This window comes from Pristis pectinata, chromosome 32 (genome assembly GCF_009764475.1).
Source record: "Pristis pectinata isolate sPriPec2 chromosome 32, sPriPec2.1.pri, whole genome shotgun sequence".
NCBI classification, from domain to species: domain Eukaryota; kingdom Metazoa; phylum Chordata; class Chondrichthyes; order Rhinopristiformes; family Pristidae; genus Pristis; species Pristis pectinata.
This window is the reverse complement of record NC_067436.1, coordinates 14878670-14898434: the sequence shown is the minus strand read 5'-3', so window position 1 is coordinate 14898434 and position 19765 is coordinate 14878670. Positions and strand designations below refer to the sequence as shown.

The following is a 19765-nucleotide window of genomic DNA, read 5'->3' as shown; positions in this document are numbered from 1 at the left end:
TCTTATCACACAGGGTGAATGTTCTCTTCCTGAGATTTTGTGAGACTGTTTTCCTCCACATTTAAAAACTTGAATTCTCCACAAAATTTCTATCCTGTGGTGTGTGATTACTCTGGATTGCGCACATTGTAATGATTATTGCAGATGTGATCAAAGTGTTGCCCAGTCCTTTAAACAGATGAGTACTATGGCTTGGAAACCAAGAGATAGTCTTGTTCAATGAGGATGTAGAAAGTAACAGAATAATATGGCATATTCCATTGAAATGGCATCTCAGAATAATCCAAAGCACCTGACAGCTAATGCTTTGTGTTTTGGATCATTCTGAGATGAGCTGTGTTACTAATGTAAGCTCCACGGCAGCCAATTTGCACACAGAAATGTCACACAAGTATCAAAGTGAAAATGACGAAATAATCCTTTTTAGTGCTATTGGTTGTGCGATAAATATTGAGCAGGACACGAGAGAACTTGCCTAATTCTCAAAACAGCGCGGTGGGATCTTCAGCTAAGAGAGCAGATCTGGTGCTCGCTGAACATCTTCCTCTGATACTCGGGACTGCATCCCCTCAGTACTGCACTGGAGAGGCAGTGTGAATTTTATGTTCGGTTCTCTGGAGTGGGACTTGAACCCACAAACCTCTGGCTTAGAGGTTGATGTGCAACATGCTGAACTAGACTGATATCCAGACTGCAGAATCCAGTATGGAAACATCCCCGATTTTCCAGCCATAGAAATCAACAATAGATTCTGGGCTGGAGGTGGATTCTTGAAACTTCAGACACGTGCTTCTAATTTGCATGACTCAAAGCCCAAGACATCTTTAATAGTCAAAATGCTTGCAACAGGCTCACAAGCCAACATTAGTAACATTTACCAAGAATATGTGTCGCAACTGGAAGTGTGTAATGTGGCTCACTCTGTGACTATTCACAGGAGTTCAGAAGAATGAAAGCTGACCTCATTGAGACTTTGAAGATTATGATTGGCATTAACAGGGTGAAAGGCCATTCCTTCTGACTGTGGAGCCTCGAATTAGGGGGCCATAGTTTCGGGATAAGGATGGACTATTTAGGATGGAGAGAAGAGAAAATTCTTTATGCAGAGGAATGTTAACCTTTGGAATCCCCTTCCTCAAGAGATTGGATGCTCAGTCATTGAGTACATTCACTGGAACTGATAGATTATTAAGTACCAAAAAATCAGAGGATATGGAGATAGTGTGGAAAGATGTGTGAGACACATGTTAAGAATGAACAAAGGGGTAAATTCAAAATTCAAGGGGGTCATATGGCTTATTTCTGTGTCTATTTCTTAAATGTGAATATTTATATTGTTATAGAATCAAGGGATGTGGGGTTAATGCAGAAAGTGATGCTGAGGTGAAAGTTCAGCCGTAATCTTATTGAACGATGAAATAAACTTGAGAGGTCTAACAATCCACCTTTGCTTCTGTTTTTTTATGGAGGCAAGAGACTGCAGATGCTGGAACCTGGAACAACAGACAATCTGCCGGAGGAACTCAGTGGGTCGAGCAGCATCTGTGGGGGGGAAAGAAATTATCGATGTTTCGGATCGAAACTCTGAATCAGGACTTCTTGATGCAAGACCGTCCTGATGCAGGGTTTCGACCTGAAACGTTGATAATTCCTTTCCTCCCACCAATGCTGCTCGACCCACTGAGTTCCTCCAGCAGATTGTGTTCTATTTGCTTCTGTTTTTTATGTTCTTCTTATAAGTGCTGCCAATCACTTACCCAATCTCAGTGTTCAACTTGCAGTCAGAATCTATCTGAACTCTGAAGTCCTTGATTAGACTGGCGTATTGTAATTCACTGATAGCTATTGCATAGGATTAATGTAAGATTCGTGCAAATGGGTGGTTGAAGGCTGGTGTGGGACCTGGTGTGCCAAATGGCCTGTTTTATCTCTCTTTGACTGTATCTATGGCTCTATTAAAGGTTATTTTCCTTGCCAAAGTGAAGTTTGTGGATCAGGAGGTCAGATGAGTTGAGATCAGAAGAAAGAAAACGAGGTAGATCTGCTTCTGTGCTGTATAACTCTTTGACTCTATGACGTGGTCCAGATCTTGGCATTTGATATCCATAATGTGTCAGATGATTGGCTGACACAGGATAGCAATGAGCTACTCACTTAATGTAGGGTGGATAAAAGAAAGTGAGACTTAAGAGATGTTTTGAGTCTTGACAACAGAACGGTGTGGAAGTAGAATGGTGCACAGGTAGTTCCTTTCCCAGGACCATGCAGAGGAGTAATAGTTGCCTTCTCCAGTTCTGTACATTTCTACAATCTTTTGCATATTGTGAAAAACAAATCAACCCATGTGCTTCAATATTGTGCGATTATGTGTCTGCTCCTCCCAATTCACTGCTTTATTTTTCCAATGAAATTGGAATCATCACTACTTCATCTGGTATTATGCTTAGGAAGCACTTGGAACAACTTTGCAATGGAAATCTTAACAATCCAGCTCTCTGAAACTCTGATGAGAACCTCCTGCAGCATAGCTTCATGAGAATTTCAAAGGCATGTTTTTTGGGCTTTGAGGAAATCCTAGTAACAATGCTGAACGGTATCAGATAATCATCAGATCAAAGAACTGGAGTTCAACGGCAGTGGACCATAAGGAAATCTCTTTGAAAGTAATTCACTCTTTTATATATGACTAACTCCAAACAAATGGGTAATGGTGAATTTATGTTATTAACGGGTGCATGGATGGAGAATCCTAAACACCTTGGCGCTTGCTTTTGTGACATGCGATATCTTGTAATATTCTTTAATTGATTTACTGCCCTTTAATTTACTTATACATGTTCATTGTACTCCACAGAATATAGTGTCAGTCATTTCTTCTTTTCAATATACACTGCAGATGATTTATAATGGACCAGTTTGTGCATGTTGTATTACAGATGCCAGCATGCTTCATTAGAAGATGCAGTGAGATTAGTCTGAGTGCATTGGAATAATTTAGAGTAAGCTCTGACACAGTAGAAAAATAGCAAAACAACTTTACACAGAAGTTAATAACTGCATGGACCAACTAATTTGCTTAGCTAAACTCAGCCTGAAACAGACGTAATCCAGGCAATTCCACTCTTGAAGGGTAAAGATAGTAAAGTTTATCTGATGAAATCTTAAACTCCAAACCAAGCCTACTATCTAAAAGTGGAACCTATCGTGAGACTTTCTGCCACTTTGTACTGGTATTGAGATTCAAGCTTTGGTTTGCTGTAAGTGCCTGGCGGTTGCATTTCACAAGTCAGGTCAGGGTGGCTGAATGGGTGACTTGCTCACCTCCAGATCAGAAGGCTGTGCGTTCAAATTCCAATCTAGAGATGGGCACACAAATCTAGGCCGGCACTGCCTGAGAGACGGCTGCGGAGTCATCAGCAGCAACCTCTGGATAAGATGTCAAACTGAGGCTCTGTCTGTACTGTTAGGTGGCTCATCAAGTCCATACCAACCCTCAAGTACCCATCTATACTGATCCTGTATATCCTATATAAGATCCCCGGCCACTACCTCAATGATGAATTGCTATTCTCCCTATTACCCTGGGTAACATTAAACACCCACTCAATGTTACTAAAATAGATTATCTGATCAGTACTCTTGTTGTTGTTTTGTGGGAGCTTGCTGTGCACAAATTGGCTGATCTGCTTTCTGTATTGTGGAAGTTCCTTTTAGGTAGTGCCTTGGGTTTGAGGATAAGCTTCTACTGTGGCTTTGTGGGTTCTAAGGCAGCCGATGATGCCAGTGGCGGAACCACAGACCCTTTCACAGATTGGGCAGAAGGCAGCAGAAGAGGTGGGTGGGGGTCTCCTTCCGTCACCTACGCAGGGTCTCTGTGTGGTCCGGGTACGTGGTCCTGAGGTTCTCCACTTTGGGTGCTTATGGGCCAGACACTCACAGGAGTCAGTGGGGGTGTTTCACTTCTTGAGCACATACTTCAATCTTTATTAAAGAAGTAACTACTTTTTATCAGCACGGCTTTGGATGTAAGTTGTTTTGGGACAAGGAAAGTGAAAGGCATTATAGGAATGCTTTCCAGAATTTTCCAGTTTTCCATACCAGAAGGTGCTGGTGAGCCATCTTCTTGAACCGCTGCTGTGTTTCTGGTGAAAGTGCTCCTATAGTCCTTTGGAGAGGGAGCTCCAGGACTTAGACCAAGCTACAGTGAAGAAACGGTATTTCACTTCACAATGGTGGGTAACTTGGAGGGGACCCTACAGGTGATGGTGTTGCCATGCACCTGAAGCCCTTGACCTTCCTGCTGGTAGACAAGTCTAGAGTTATGCTCTGGTGCAGCACTGAAGGAGTGGTCACCTGTCAGAGGTGCCAACTTTTGAATGACACATCTATCCAAAGCCCTGAATACCCTCAGGGGTAAATGCAAACAACTTCAAGAAGAGAATGGATTTCTCCTCGATATATCAATCAGTATAAAACAGATGATTAGGTCTATATTCCATTGCTTTACATGGAACTTCCCTGTCCCAAGTTTCTTACATTCCAATCATTATCTTATCAGAAGGATTCCTTGAACAATTGTACGTTTTGCAGCATCCTGAAGTCATGAAAAAGGATTTAGTCTTTTTTAAATTCTTTATAACCAATTTTTTGTATTGGATGTCACGAGTAAACTTTCTGGTTCATTGTGAATCAACATAAAAATATTTATTCATTTCTGATGCCTTAAACATTCATTCCTCTTCCTATTCTGGAACTAACCTTTCACAATGATCAAACTGAAGGAAAGGAATTTAATCCATGATAATCAGTTGCAAATCACAAGATAATGGTATGCTGCTTTGAGTCATCTAACTGGATTAATTTGCCATACAATTGTATATCTTTGATGATGTTAAATGGCAGGGCTCATCAATGCTGTTAAAGCAAATAGCTGATGAAAACAGAACCAGACACACAATAAAATTATCAGCAAAGAATGCTAACATAAATAATCTTCATGTTCTATTTAATATCCAGTTCTCCAGAAAACTTGGCTACATTACAACAGTAACCGCATTTCTAAAAATACTTCACTGACTCCAGAACAGTTTTGGGAGATCTTAAGGCACTATATAAATACAAGTTCTTTTTTTTGTTTTATCTGCCTGTTGGGGGTTTAGTAGCATTGTTATTAAATTAGTGGGCAGACACAGAGAAGCCCCCAGTAACCTCAACAGGTTCTATTGACCTTGATCCTGAGACATGAATTCAGGTCCCACCATGGAAATTGAGGAATTTAAATTAAAGGAATTAAATAAATCTGGAAGAAAAACCTGGTATCAATAGTAATGACCATGAACTATGGGGCTGTCATAAGAACCCACTTGATTCAGTAACGTACTTCAAGGAAGAAAATCTTCTCCCCTTACCCTACCAGGCCCATCTGTAACTCACCCGCTGATAAAGTTGATTGTTCATTGCCTTCTCAATCTGGAGGCCAATATAGATGGACAATAAATGCTGGTGTTGTTAACAATGTCCACATTCCCTTAAATGAATTAAGAAAATAAGATGGGGAGAGAAGGCAGAAAAATGGTGCTGAGTCCAAGAGGGTCCAACAATGACTGAAGAAGGGTGAAACTTGTGTGTAGCAGAAACATCAGATGGGTTGAATGGTCAGCCTCTGTGGCTGCATATTGTATGTGGCTTAATGAGACAATACAAATGTAAAATGGAACAGGACAGACTTGTGCCAATTTTTGATAAGGTTGGCCTCTGAAGGTTTCTTTTTCTGGTTGTGTAAGACTGCAGAGCGTTACTTACATTGCCTTATTTAGCAGTGGTTTCTGTGCCACGTGATTCTGGTCTCCTAATGCATAACTGATCAGAACAAATGCATTACTATCACCTATTATCATGCTAGCAGAACAGTCACCTCTTGAGAGTTTGTGAAGTTGTTTCTCTCTACACTTTTAAACATTTGAATTATGCTGAAACTCCAATCCTGTGGCTTGATTTATCCTGTGGCAATGTTTAAAAACTATTACAGGTCCTCCCCAGGTTATGGCAGCTGTTCCTGTGAACTGTTCATAACCCAAAGAGTTTGCGAGTCAGAAATGTGGCTGCAAAACGAGTCCCCACACAGCAGAAGATGCCTGAAGTCCCTCAGCAACCGGCAAATCCATGCCGCTGGTCTCTCAAATGCTTGTTCCTATGTACGGGCTGTACATAAGTTGGGCCTTTGTAAGCAGGAGAATACCTGTATTGCAAAAGTGAAGGAAGTCCTGTCCAATCCTTTAAACGTAGCTTGGAATGTGAGAGATAGTATTGTATTAGTATTGCATTTTGGAATTCTTTTTATTCATTTGCAGAATATGGAGGTTGCTGTCAAAGCCAACATTTACTCCCTGGAGGTCATTACTTACACTGTGTTGTTTAGTAACAGTTTCCATTCAGTAGGGGAAACTCCTGGAAACACTGAGGGATTCCTTAAGATACATCAGTCTGGATTTCACTGGCAAAGAGACACACTGGCCACTGTCCTCAAAGAAACCTCCCCACTCTGTGGCATGGAACATGCCCATTTCCAACACAGTTTCCTGTCAGGCCTGAGATTGAATGTTTTCTGGCTCCCTCAAGGTCATGACAGACAATAAACCAGGAAGGCAAAACCACAATGTGGGGGTTATACATTGGCATGAACAAACAGAAAACAGAGCCAGGATATATGGATCATTTTTAGAGTGGTAATCAGTACTTAGTGAGGCACAGTAGGGAATAGCACTGGGGCCTCAACTAGATGTGATCTGCATTGATGATTAAGGTGAAGGGACTAAGTACACTGTGTTTAAATTTGCTGATGATACAAAGATAGGTGGGTTAGTAAGTTATGAAGAGAACACAAAGAGCCTCCAAAGGGATATGAGTGGGCAAGAAGATGGCAGATAGATAATATTGTGGGAATATGTGAGAAAGTATAGCCAAAATAACTTGTGGAGGCAGAATCATTGTATAGATCCAAAGGAGAGATTGGCAGACAGTCCAACTGGAAGGGAGTCACTTTGGAAGGGAGATTGAAAAAGCAAGTTATTGTTGAAATGGTGAAAAACTGCAAAAAGTTGTGGTACAAAGGGGTCTGAGCATGCTCGTACATAGAATACAAAAAGATACTGTGCAGGTATTGCAAGTATTTAGAAAACCTAATGGAATGTCGGCTTGTGTGCAGGGTGCATGGACTATAAAGGTAAGGAAATTCTGATGCAACTTTGATAAGACTGCACCTGGAGTACTGCATACAGTTTTTATATCTGTACTTAAGAAATTATATTCTTACACCGGAAGTAGAACAGAGAAAGTTCACCAGGTTGATTCCTGGGATGATAGGGGTTGACATATGAGGCAAGGTTGAGCTGGTTGCATCTATACTAAATTAAAATTTTAAATTAAAATTTTATTTACAGCACGGTAACGGGCCCTTTCGGCCCAACGAGTCTGCGCCGCCTATTTTAAACCCAAATTAACCTACCCATACGTCTTTGGAATGTGGGAGGAAACCGGAGCACCTGGAAGAAACCCATGCAGACACGGGAGAATGTACAAACTCCTTACAGACAGCAACGGGAATCGAACCCCGATCACTGGCGCTGTAATAGTGTCGCGCTAACCACTACGCTACCATGCACCATTGGAGTTTAGAGGAATGAGACATATAAAATTCTGAGGGGTATTCAGAAGATGGTGCTGAGAGATTGTTCTCCCCAGAGAGTGGATCTAGAACAGGGAGGCATAATCTTAGGACAAGGAGATACTCATTTCAGAGGAGATGAGGAGGAATTTCTTCTCTCAGAGAGTCTTAATTCTTTGGAATGCTCTAGCCAAAAAACCTGAGTAGATCCAAATGGACAGACAGTTAAACTGGAAGGAAGTCAAGGGATGTGGGGAGAGAAAACAGAAAAATGGTGTCAAGGCCAAGATTGGATCAGCCATGATCTTATTCAATGGAAAGCAGTCTCAAGGGGCCAATTATCGTACTCCTGTTCTTGTTTCTTATGCTCTATATTCCAACAATGACTACAGTTCAAGCATTGGTGCCTAGAACAAGGGGTCACAGTCCCAGGTTGCAGAGCAAGAGATTCAGGACTGAGATGAGGAGAAAATTCTTCACTCAGAGGGTGATGAAGCTTTTTTCTACCAGAGAAGGTTGTGGAGGCCAAGTCATTGAATATTTTAAGAAGGTGGTTGATAAATTTCTAGACTCAAAAGACAACATGGGGTGTGCGGAGAAAGCAGGAATATGGGATTAAGAGAAATGATCAGCCATGATCATATTGAATGGTGCATGATTGAAGGGCCGAATGGCCCACTCCTGCTCCTATTTTCTTTTATTCTTTGTCTTAACCTTGTCTCCAGAGGTGGGCAAAACTGGCGGTTACCAATTTGGCTACAGAACCTAGGCTAATTTTACTCTTCCTAATCTGAGGTATTTAGGACAACACTGGTTATCTTTGGACAAAACATTTTAAAGTTGTGTAAAAATAACCAGGATAAATGCCAGATTAACGTTATTTGACATTTCAATCATAATTATTAATAGTGTTTAATTATTTCCTCATATTAAAAGCATCAACAAGAATTGGGACTTCATATTTAACAGGAAAACGTTTGTGATGTTATTGAGGAATATCCTTTAAACCATATCACTGGGTCATGAACATGCACCTGTCCACCAGTGCAGTTGCTGCAGTTTAATCTGCAATGATGCATTAGTGCCTTTAGTCCTGCAGTGAAGTGTCAGCCAACATTCTACATTCAAACCCTGGATTATAATTTGATATAGAAAATTGGATTACAACTTTCTAACTCTGAACCATATTTATAAGTATATTCCCTTACAACATAGAAGAAGGCCATTCAATTTTTCAAGTTCATTTTGGTTCAAAAAACAATCTCATTCCCTCACAAGTTTTCCCTGTGACTTATTCTCCCCACATTCCCATCAGCTCCCCCCAGATTCTACCACTCACCTCAACACTAGGGACAATTTACTGTGGCCAATTAACCTACACATCTTTGGGATGCAGGAGGAAACTGGAGCATCTGGAAGAAGACGATGCAGGCACAGGGAGAACATACAAACTCTGCACAGACAGGTCAGGATTGAACCCAAGTGTTTAGAACTGGGAGGCAGCTGTTCTACTATGTGAACTACTGTGTTACTCAGAGCAACATGTTCTCTATGTTCGCAAAACAACGACATGTACTTTTTACAGTAGCAAGTTTAACATGGCAAACTACTCCAAGGATCCAGACAGGAGCATCATCAGACAAAGACACAAGAGATTCTGCAGACACTGGAATCTGGAGCAACACACACAAAATGCTGGAGGAACTTAGCAGGTCTCCCCAGTCCTGATGAAGGGTCCCGACCCGAAACATCAACTGTTTACTTCCCTCCATAGATACTACCCGACCTGCTGAGTTCCTCCAGAATTTTGTGTGTGTGTTGTATCATCAGACAAAATTTGACACAAAGCCACATGTGAGAACATTCACAGGGATGACCAGAACTTTGGTCAGAGAATTATGTTTTAAGGAGTGTCTTTAAAAAAGAGAGAGTGAGATAGAGAGAGTTAAGGAGGAAATTTCAGAGCTCAGGTACTCGACAGCCTAAGGCTCAGCTGTCCGTGGTTCAGAAATTAAATTTCAGAGGTCCTCAGCAGACCAGAACTGGAAGAAGTCATGGTTGCAGGGATGGAGAAGATCACAGAGGGAGAAGGCAGAGAGAGCTGGGGGAATGTGAAAAGGGAACTTGCTACAACATGTGAATTATAGAAAGGAATTTTAAGGGAAGCTGGATTAACATAGGAAGGAGAAAGGTTTACACTGAAGGGTTTAAAAAAGATAGACCTGGCATTTATACTCTGTGGTGCCATTCCTACCTTCAGGACATCCCTGTGTATTTTACTGACTATGGAGTATGGATAGGGAAGGTTTGGAGGGAAATAGGTCAAACGCAGGCAAATAGGACTGGCTTAGATGGGCATCTTGGTTGGCATGAACGAGTTGGGCCATGGGAAGTGTTGCCTTTTTGACGAGGATGGGGTATTTTAAAACTGTGATCTTGCAGAAGTGGGAGCTATTGTGGATCAGTGAGGACTTGGTGTCAAAGGAAATGTATAAATAGTGATTAGTCTTCATTTCAACACTTGGAAGTAATTGGTACAGGAAAGAGAGCTAACAGATAAGATTTCTTTATTAGTCACATGTACATTGAAACACACAGTGAAATGCATCTTTTGCATAGATGGGGACAGCCCACAAATGTCGCCATGCTTCCGGCGCCAACATAGCATGCCCACAACTTCCTAACCAGCACGTTTCTGGAATGTGGGAGGAAACCGGAGCACCCAGAGGAAGCCCACGGGGAGAACATGCAAACCCCTTACAGACAGTGGCCGGAATTGAACCCAGGTCGCTGGCTCTGTAATAGCGTTACGCTAACCGCTACACTACTGTGCCTATGTCTCAGGTCTCAGGTACTACTAACATCATACTGAGAAATAATGAAAAGTCAATCCCCAAACCTCTTCCCCTTTATTCTTAATTTGGGAGCAGGTTAAACAAGCCTGAAGAATGTAATCATTCGGGAAATAGATTTAAATCAGTTAGCGTGAAGAAAATTCATGAGGATCACAAGGTCAGGTTGGTGACAATCAGACCAATTATTTAAACAGAATCAAGAGGTCAAGTCTTCAAGTGGGGGGTTCGGAAGGAGAGTTATGATTCTGGGGATGGATGTGAAACATGATGACCTGGATGTATGGACATGTGGTGCTGCCTTTTTCAGCACCTTGCATCAGAAAGTTGCCTTTTTCTGGCACAGATTGCTGTTGCAGCTATTCCCAGATTGAATCACTCCTCTCTGTAAATTTGACAGGGTGCTTCTGGTCATGGTTCACCCTTTCAAGCCTTATGTACATTTTGTATTCTTGGCTTGGAGTCAGAAAGTCGTAAATTCAAACCATTATCCAGTGCTTGAATGTAGAATCTGGGCTGGCAATCCAGGGCTACACTGTTGGAAGTTAAACTGAGGCCACTGGTCTGGTGGGACAGATCATGCCCAAGGTTGTATGATGGTATTCCTCAATCAACATCACCATGATACAACTCATTGACGATTATATATCCCACCGCTGTGTGCAAATGGCCACTGTATACAGAGTTGCATTCAAAGTGTTTATAAAATGCTTTGAGATGCTTCTAGGAAATCTGAAAAGATGGAATGTAAATATGTCTTTAAAAATTCTCCAAGTAATTACAGAGTGTTTGGGGTTGAAATAATGTACGTATGTAATGAATGAACATTTCCAATCAGTGCTGACATTTATATGTGAGATCTTCTCACATATCTTTTACTGTACCAAATCAGAGATATTACATCACAGAAGGAGGCCATTCAGCCCATCTATTCTATGTCAATTCCCAGCAGAGTAATCCTCTCAGTCCCGTTCCCCCCATTTTCCCACAATCCTGCAAATTATTCTCTCTCAAGTGCCTATCCAACTCCCTTTTGAAGCAAGCAATTCAGGCAGTGACAGAGATGTTTAGGAGGCCAGAATTGATAGGAACACAGATATCTTACAAGGTTACAGGGATGGAAGAGATTACAGCAATAGGGAGGGGATTACATTTATATACAATTTATATTCTGTGTGTTGTCTGAATCAACATGCCTGTGATGCTGCTCAAAGCAAGTTTTTCATTGTACCTGTAGCTCACTGTACTTGTGCACATGACAATAAACTCCACTTGACTTGACTTAACTTGAGAGGCCAGGAAGGGATGTGAAAACAAGGATAGGGATTTTAAAACTGTGACCTTGCAGAGCGTATGAGCGCGGACTTGATGTGAAAGGAGATACCTGAAGGGTGATTGCTCTTCGTCACCTGAAAGTCATTGTACAGGAGCTAGATTTGACAGGCATAATTACATCTCTGGTTTTGCGAACATCATACTGAGAAATAATGAAAATACAATCTCTAAATCCCCTCACAACTACTTTCTGAAGTAAACTATTTTTTCTGTATATCCCTGTATATCTTCTGCCCTGAATTTTAAACCTATGTCCTCTGGTCCTTGAATTACCTGATGATGGGAACAGATTCCCACTATTTATCCTCTCTAAATCCATCATCATCCACTGTTATCAGCCTCTTCAACAGACCTCTCATTTGCTAAAAAATGAAATCTTGAACTCTTGATCTCCCAATCTAGTTTGTCGTGGCCCTTGCACTTTATTAGTCTACCTGCACTGCACTCTCTTTATAACCGCAACTATATTCTGCATTCCATTTTCTTTTTACTACCTTGATATAATTACGTATGACATGATCTGCCTGGACGGCACGCAAACAAAAGCTTTTCACTGTATCTCAGTACACGTGACAATAATAGACCAATACCGATACCAATACCAATCTTGTCCACCTGAGCAAATCTCATCACAGCCTTCTTTGCTGCAAGAAGATCAAGTGCAGCTTCTCCAATTTAATCTTGGAGCTAAGGTCCCTTCTTTTTTCAATATTTTGTATTTTCTTCCAACATGGAAGGAGATCATTTGGCCCATTGAGTCTACCTCAGCTTTTAGAGGATCTCATCAATCCCATTCCCCCACTTACTTCCTGTAACCTATTCTCTCTCACATACCCATTCACTCCCTCCAATTCATCCACCTCTCACCTACACTTGGGAGAATTTACAGGATCCAATTAATCTACCAGCACATCCTTGGGAATTGATAGGATACAGGAGCACCCGGAGGAACCCACACAGACACATGCAAACTCCACACAGACAGCACCAGAGCTCAGGATCGAACCTGGTTCAGTGGACTTGTGAAGCTCCTTAGAGTCACAGAGTAATACAGCATGGAAACAGGCCCTTCGGCCCAACTGGTCCATGCCGAGCACAGCATCCTCCCTGCTAGTCCCAGTCGCCTGCGCTCGGCCCAGAACCCTCCAAGCCCCTCCCCTCCATGTACCTGTCCAAATGCCTCTTAAATGTCACAATTGTACCCACCTCGACCACTTCCTCTGGCAGCTTGTTCCAGATACTCACTACCCTCTGTGAAAAGAAGTTACCTCTCAAGTCTCTTTTAAATCTCTCCCACCCGCCCTTATCTTGTATCTGTGCCCTCTAGTTCTTGACTCCCCAACCCTGGGGAAAAGACTATGACCGTCCACCTTAACCATACCCCTCATGATTTTATAAACTTTTGTGAGGTAACCCCTCATTCTCCTACGCTCCAAGGAATAAAGAGCCAGTGTGGCCAACTTCTTCCTGTAACTCAGGCCCTCTAGTCCAGGCACCATCCTCTTCTGCACCCTCTCCAGCTTCACAATGTCTTTCCTATAACAGGGTGACCAAAACTGTACACAATACTCCAAGTGCAGTCTCACTAGTGACAACATAATGTCCCTACTCCTAAACTCGATGCCCTGACTGATGAAGGCCAGCATGCTAAACGCCTTCTTCACCACCCTGTCTACTTGCCTGGCCACTTTCAGAGAACTGTGCACTTGTATTCCCTGGAACTGCTACTTCCTGATACCATTCTAGGCTATCAGTTTTGCAGTCTCTCTGGGACCTTCACATCTATAGTACAACACTTTAATCCAGAGATGGAGGCAGAATTGAGTGGCTTTGGAACTAGGATCAAAGGCAGACAGAGACCAGAGTCTTCAGTGACACTGATGTAATAAAACCGAAGTGGAAAGTACTGTCTAATGTTGACTCAGAAGTTTAAGGAAAAGACCTGGAAACAGAAAATTAGTTTGTGGACAGGAATTACGCAAAATTTTTAATATTACACAGATGTTCAAAATGTTGAAATTTTAACTATTATCAAATTTTCAAAGGAAAATATACATGGAAATTTCCTGGAATAACAATGTGAAATTGTCTTTATTCATCTACAGTGGAACATCTGACTTACCATCTGCTCCATAACAGGAAGCATTGCTTATGGCTCTCTCTCAATAGAAAAATCATTTACAATCTGGTTTTTGTAATCATTGGGGTATATAACAGATTTTATTTTGATGTCATGTGACCTTCCCATTGATGCATGAACTGTGGTAAAAGGTAGGGTAGAGCAGGGAATGATGCACTGATATCCTTGTCATTGACAGAATGTTACGGACTCAGTGAAAGTCCCTTTAAGATAGAGAGTGTGTGTGTATGTGTGTGTGGGGCGTGCTTACGTCAATAGAAGATAAAGGACGTAATGACGTTGTTGAAGAAGTTAGAAGAAGAAAGAGAGAGAGAGAAGGGAGAGAGACACCAGCCTGCTTGTTTTCTCTATCGATGGATGAGAAACAATAACTGTGTTTGCCACTGAAATCCATGTATGGAAGTTGGAAGTAATCCGGTGGAGTTCACTTTGTTGCTGACCTGTAGAAGGAAACAGGTATTTGTGTGTGGACGACCACGGTTCGGATGCTTTTCGGGGTGAGGAAGTCACTACCGAGTAAACACTGAAGTGTCGTTTGGGTTCCATCCTGGAACATTTGGATTTCGTATGTACTCTCTCTATGTTTTTCTACATCTACATCTTATCTTCAGACAACGGTGGTTGTTGAAGAAGCCCTTGCTCATGTTTCACCTTATGGCTTGCGGAACTGAACTTTAAGAACCATTCCGGAACTGGGAGTTTTGGACTTTGCCACACACACACACACGAAGAGTTTAGTTTTGGGGTTAACGTTCGAGGTTTAACATTCTTGAATTCTAACATACTAACATTTTTACTTTTATTTTACGTATTATCATAAGTAGTGATTAATAAAATAGTTTTTAACACTGAATCATGCTCAGTGTGTTTCTTTTGTTGCTGGTTTGTGACAAGAAGAACATCCACAAACAATGTGCAGCGTAAGAACGTTATCACATGAAGAATAATTCAAAGACTTGCATTTATATCGTTCTCTTCATGGGTACAAAACATAAGGCCTCCCTAAATTTCAATACTGAGGAAAGTGCAGATCCTGCAGTATTAGATCTCCACTGCAGTGAGTGGATCATCTGACCTATTCCCACTCCTGGAGTGTTTGGCCTCCTTCTTGGCTGTTCCTGACTTCCCTTTTGACTGCTCCTGCGGTCTCTGACCTCTCCGTTGGCTGCTGCCAGAGTCTGCCACTTGCCTTCTCCAATCCCAGACCCGAGGCTGTTTAGATTGGTAGAATGATATAGCAGGGAGACAGGCCCTTCAGCCCATCATGCCCATGCTGACCATCAAGCACCCATTCACTAATCCTTTCCATCGGCACTTGGTCTGTAGCCTTCTATGCATTGGGTTTCCACTGCAGTCAACACGATCCAAGCAGTCATGGGCCTGGATTGGAGTAATAAACCCAATGAGTGGCACAGTGGCACAGCTAGTAGAGCCAATGTCTCACAACACCAGAGACCTGGGTTCAATCCTGACCTCAGGTGCTGTTTGCATGGAGTTTGCACATTCTCCCACTGTAAATTGCCTCTGGTGTGTCGGTGAGTGGTAGGATCTGGGGGAGTGGTTGAGAATGTGGGGAGAATAAAAATGGGATTGAATGTAGGATTAATGTAAATGGGGGGATGATGTTTGGCACAGGTTCAGTGAGCTGAAGGGCCTCTGTGCTGCATCTCTCTATGATTCTGTGACTCTAAGTACTACTTCACTGCAATTTTGCCTTCCTGAGCCACAATTTTTTTCAAGCTTATCCCACAATTTAAGTCGTTCTTTACCAGTGAAGGTCTTTCAAATGTTAGCCCCTGACTGGACATCAGGAAGTTCTCCTCAACTCATCTGAAGTTGTGCAATGGGATCTTTAACATTCACCCCACAGGGCCTTGCTTAATATCTTATCTGAATATTAGAACCCCTAAACCCCCAGAACCTCACTGGAAGGGCAGCCTAGGTCACTGTAATTATTTCAGGAGGGGGACTTGAAACCATAACCTTTGGACTTGAGAAATGAGAACCCTATCCACCAAGCCATTGTTGGCATTAATGGTCCATCAGAATTACGATTCCTTTGGGATCCTGAGGAAACTTGACAGAAAATCACAAGCTCAATTCAAAGACGGTGATTTAGTCACTTCCATTTAGTTGTATTTACAAACTGAGTGCACTGATGGTTAAAAATATGAACAAATTGGAATTGTCAGCAGTCTATCCATTTTCCAATTGGTGGAGGAAGCGGCAGCATCACGAAGATGGGCATGTTCATTAACTAATGGCAGTAGAGCGGGAGCAGGGTAATGGGGCAATCTGTTACTACCTTCAAGAATATATTCATCCAGAGCAGACAACTGTGTTCAATGTGTGTTCCTCAAACTTGGCTTACCATCTAATATACAGGATGTTTTGACAACACGTCATCTTTTATACTGCCAGAGATTTGCAGCCCCTTGGCACAATTCAGAGTGCATAGTTACCATATGTTTGAAGAAATATATGATTAATCCTGATTATTGTGTGCAGTTCTGGTTGCCCAGCTTTGGAAGGATGTCATTAAACTAGAAAGAATGCAGAAAGGATTCATAAGGCTGTTACTGGGACTGGAGGGCTGAGTAAATGGAGAGGCACTATGGGCTGGAACTTTTTTCCCTGGAGCATAAGATGCTGACGGGGTGACCTTATAGAGAAATGTAAAATCATGAGGGGCATAGATAAGGTGTATGTGTCACGGTCTTCTTCCCAGTGTAGGGAGTCTAAAACTAGAAGCCGTAGGTTTAAGGTGAGAGGGGAAAGATTTAAAAGGAACGAGGGGCAACATTTTTACAGAGAGGGTGGTGGGTACATGGAACAAGCTGCCAGAGGAAGCTGGTAGAGGGGGGTACAACATTTAAAAGACATTTGGACAGGTACATAGATAGGGAAGGTTTAGAAGGATATGGGCCGAACGCAGGCAAATGGGATGAGCTCAGCTAGACAACTTGGTCGGCATGGAGGTGCTGTATGACTCTATGAGTGTAAAGTGGCCACAATATTTTCAGGTGAGTAACAGGCCTTGGAATGGAGTGCAAGAAACAGAATCCCACTCCTTAACACCACATCAACACTGTCAGACAGGTTTTGGGTTGCCTGATGTCCTCCAGAAATTGATCCTCCAACCTAATTAAAGTTTGGTCTTTGTCTACTCCCCAGCAATCACATGGTTAATGAAGTCTTGTAGCCCCTATAGTTGGCTCTTCAAATCTACCACTGGGTCGGGAGCATCTTACTTGGAATGGGTGCCCTGATCTCTATGTCCACTATGTTTCTGTGTTGGGGGGGAGGGGGGAATACTTCTTTGCAGTAATAAGAGGAGAAAATGTTGGAAATACAGCCTTACCTGTGGGAAGAGAAACAGATTTAACATTTCAGGTTGGGACTGGGAAGGAGAGGCAAGAAGTTTGTTATGCTACAGGGAGGGTGGGATCACTGATGGAGTAAACCGGGTGACCATGCGGAGAAGCTGTAAACTAGGTTAACTGGTCAATGAGTGAATGGGAGCAGCTGGAGAGTGAGAAAATAGACAAAAGAACGTAGACAAAGGAATATAGAAGCTGTGAAATGCAGAGCAGGAAGACATACCCGGCAGGTCGGACTGGGCATGTCCTCCACTCCCAGAGGAAAGAAAGGGAAAAAATTAAACAAGCTTAGCCAATAACACAGATGTATGACCAATAGAGACTGCGAAATCAAGTTACCTGAAGTTGTAGAATTCAATATCACCACTTGCACTCAACGTCAGCAAGACCAAGGAATTGATTGTGGACTTCAGGAAGGGGAAGTCGGGAGAACACACACCAGACCTCATTGAGGGGTCAGCGGTGGAAAGGGTGAGCAGCTTCAAGTTTCTGGGTGTCAACATCTTGGAGGATCTATCCTGGGCTCAACACATTTATGCAATCACAAAGAAGGATCTACCTTCGTTAGGAGTTTGAGGAGATTTCGTATGTCACCAAGAGTCTTACAAATTTCTATAGATGTACGGTGGAGAGCATTCTGATTGGTTGCATCGCAGCCTGGTATGGAGGCTCCAATGCACAGGATTGCAAGAGGTTGCAGAGGGTTGTAGACTCAGGCAGCTCCACCAAAGGCAAAACCCTCCCCACTATCAAGGACATCTTCAAGAGGCGTTGCCTCAAGAAGGTGGCATCTATCATTAAGGACCCTCACCATCCGGGACATGCCCTCCGCTCGTTACTACCATCGGGGAGAAGGTACAGGAGCCTGAAAACCCACACTCAATGATTCAGAAACAGCTTCTTCCCCTCCGCCATCAGATTTCTGAACGGTCCATGAATCCACGAACACTACCTCGTTATTCCTTTTTTTGGCACCTATTTATTTATTTTTGTAATTTATAGTAATTTTTATGTCTTTGCACTGTACTGCTGCCACAAAGCAACAAATTTCGTGTCATCTAAGTCAGTGATAATAAATCTGATTCTGATTCTGATTCAATATTGAGTCCAGAAGGCTGCTATGTTCCCAGATGGAAGATGAGCATCTGTTCCTCAAGCCTGCATTGGACCTGACTTATCGATCTATAGGCTCCCCGGGAGGCTACAGACTGATAGCTCAGAGTGGGAATGGTGAAGGAGAATTGATGAGGCAGGTAACAGGGAGATCATGTCTGACCAAATTTTAGGACTAAATCATGATTTTTAAGGAGCATATTAAAGGGCGGAGGTGAGGGTGGGGGTGTTTGGTTGTGGGAGGGGCAGAGATTGAGGGAGAAGAATCCAGAGGAGTGATTGCAATCAAAGAACCTGCCAACTGAGTGACAAAATTCAGGGAGACTCAGGAGCATGGAATTGGAGGAGCATGGAGATCTGGTGGGGCTGGCAGAGGTTACGAGAGACAGTGGTGCAAAGTCATTGAAGCAATTAAAAATAATAATGAACCATAGTAGTTTGTTTAATTCAGTATTAGCCATGACCCAGTAGTCTATTCCCAGAGATGTAGAGAGCTGCCTTTATGGCATTTTTAACACAGAACACGATCCATGTTTTGATTTGAGGTAATTCAATCCAGATCTAATCAAGTTGTGTAGATATGCTGTGGGCTTCAGTGAGTGTTACTGGGAGTAGTACATCAGTGCCTTTCAGCTTCTTTGCTTGTGCACCTGGATCTGAGCGTGTGGGTAATTCACTGTGGAAAGCACATAACATTAAAACAAAAGCTGCGAGGATTAAGCTATAAGGAGAGGTTGGATAAACTTGGGTTATTTTCTCTGGAGCGGAGGAGGCTGAGGGGAGACCTGATAGAGGTTTATAAAGTTATGAAAGGCATCGATAGAGCAGACAGTCGGTATCTTTTTCCTAGGGTAGAAATGTCTAATACTAGAGGGCATGCATTTAAGGTGAGAGGGAGAAAGTTGAAAGGAGATGTGCAGGGCACGTTTTTTACACAGAGGGTGGTGGGTGCCTGGAATGTGCTGCCAGGGGTGGTGGTGGAGGCAGATACGACAGAGGCGTTTAAGAGGTTCTTAAATAGGTACATGAATATGCAGAGAATGGAGGCATATGGACATTGTGTAGGCAGAAGGGATTAGTTAAATTGGGCATTTAATTACTAACTTAATTTGTTTGGCACAACATCATGGGCCGAAGGGCCTGTTCCTGTGCTGTACTGTTCTATGTTCTATGTTCATTAAGCTCAGTGAAGGTGGTGTGGCATAGTGTTGTGCAATGACCCTGGTTTGATTTCATTTGTACAACTTCTTTCACAACCCCAGCACATCCCAAAATGGTCCAG

The 19765-nt window shown here is 42.4% G+C and overlaps 1 protein-coding gene across 1 annotated transcript in view; it reads left to right on the top strand.

Annotated features, from left to right (window-relative positions):
- Positions 1-19765, top strand: part of LOC127585166 (collagen and calcium-binding EGF domain-containing protein 1-like) — a 169435-nt gene that overhangs the window by 5554 nt on the left and 144116 nt on the right. The gene's annotated exons all lie outside the window — the stretch shown is intronic.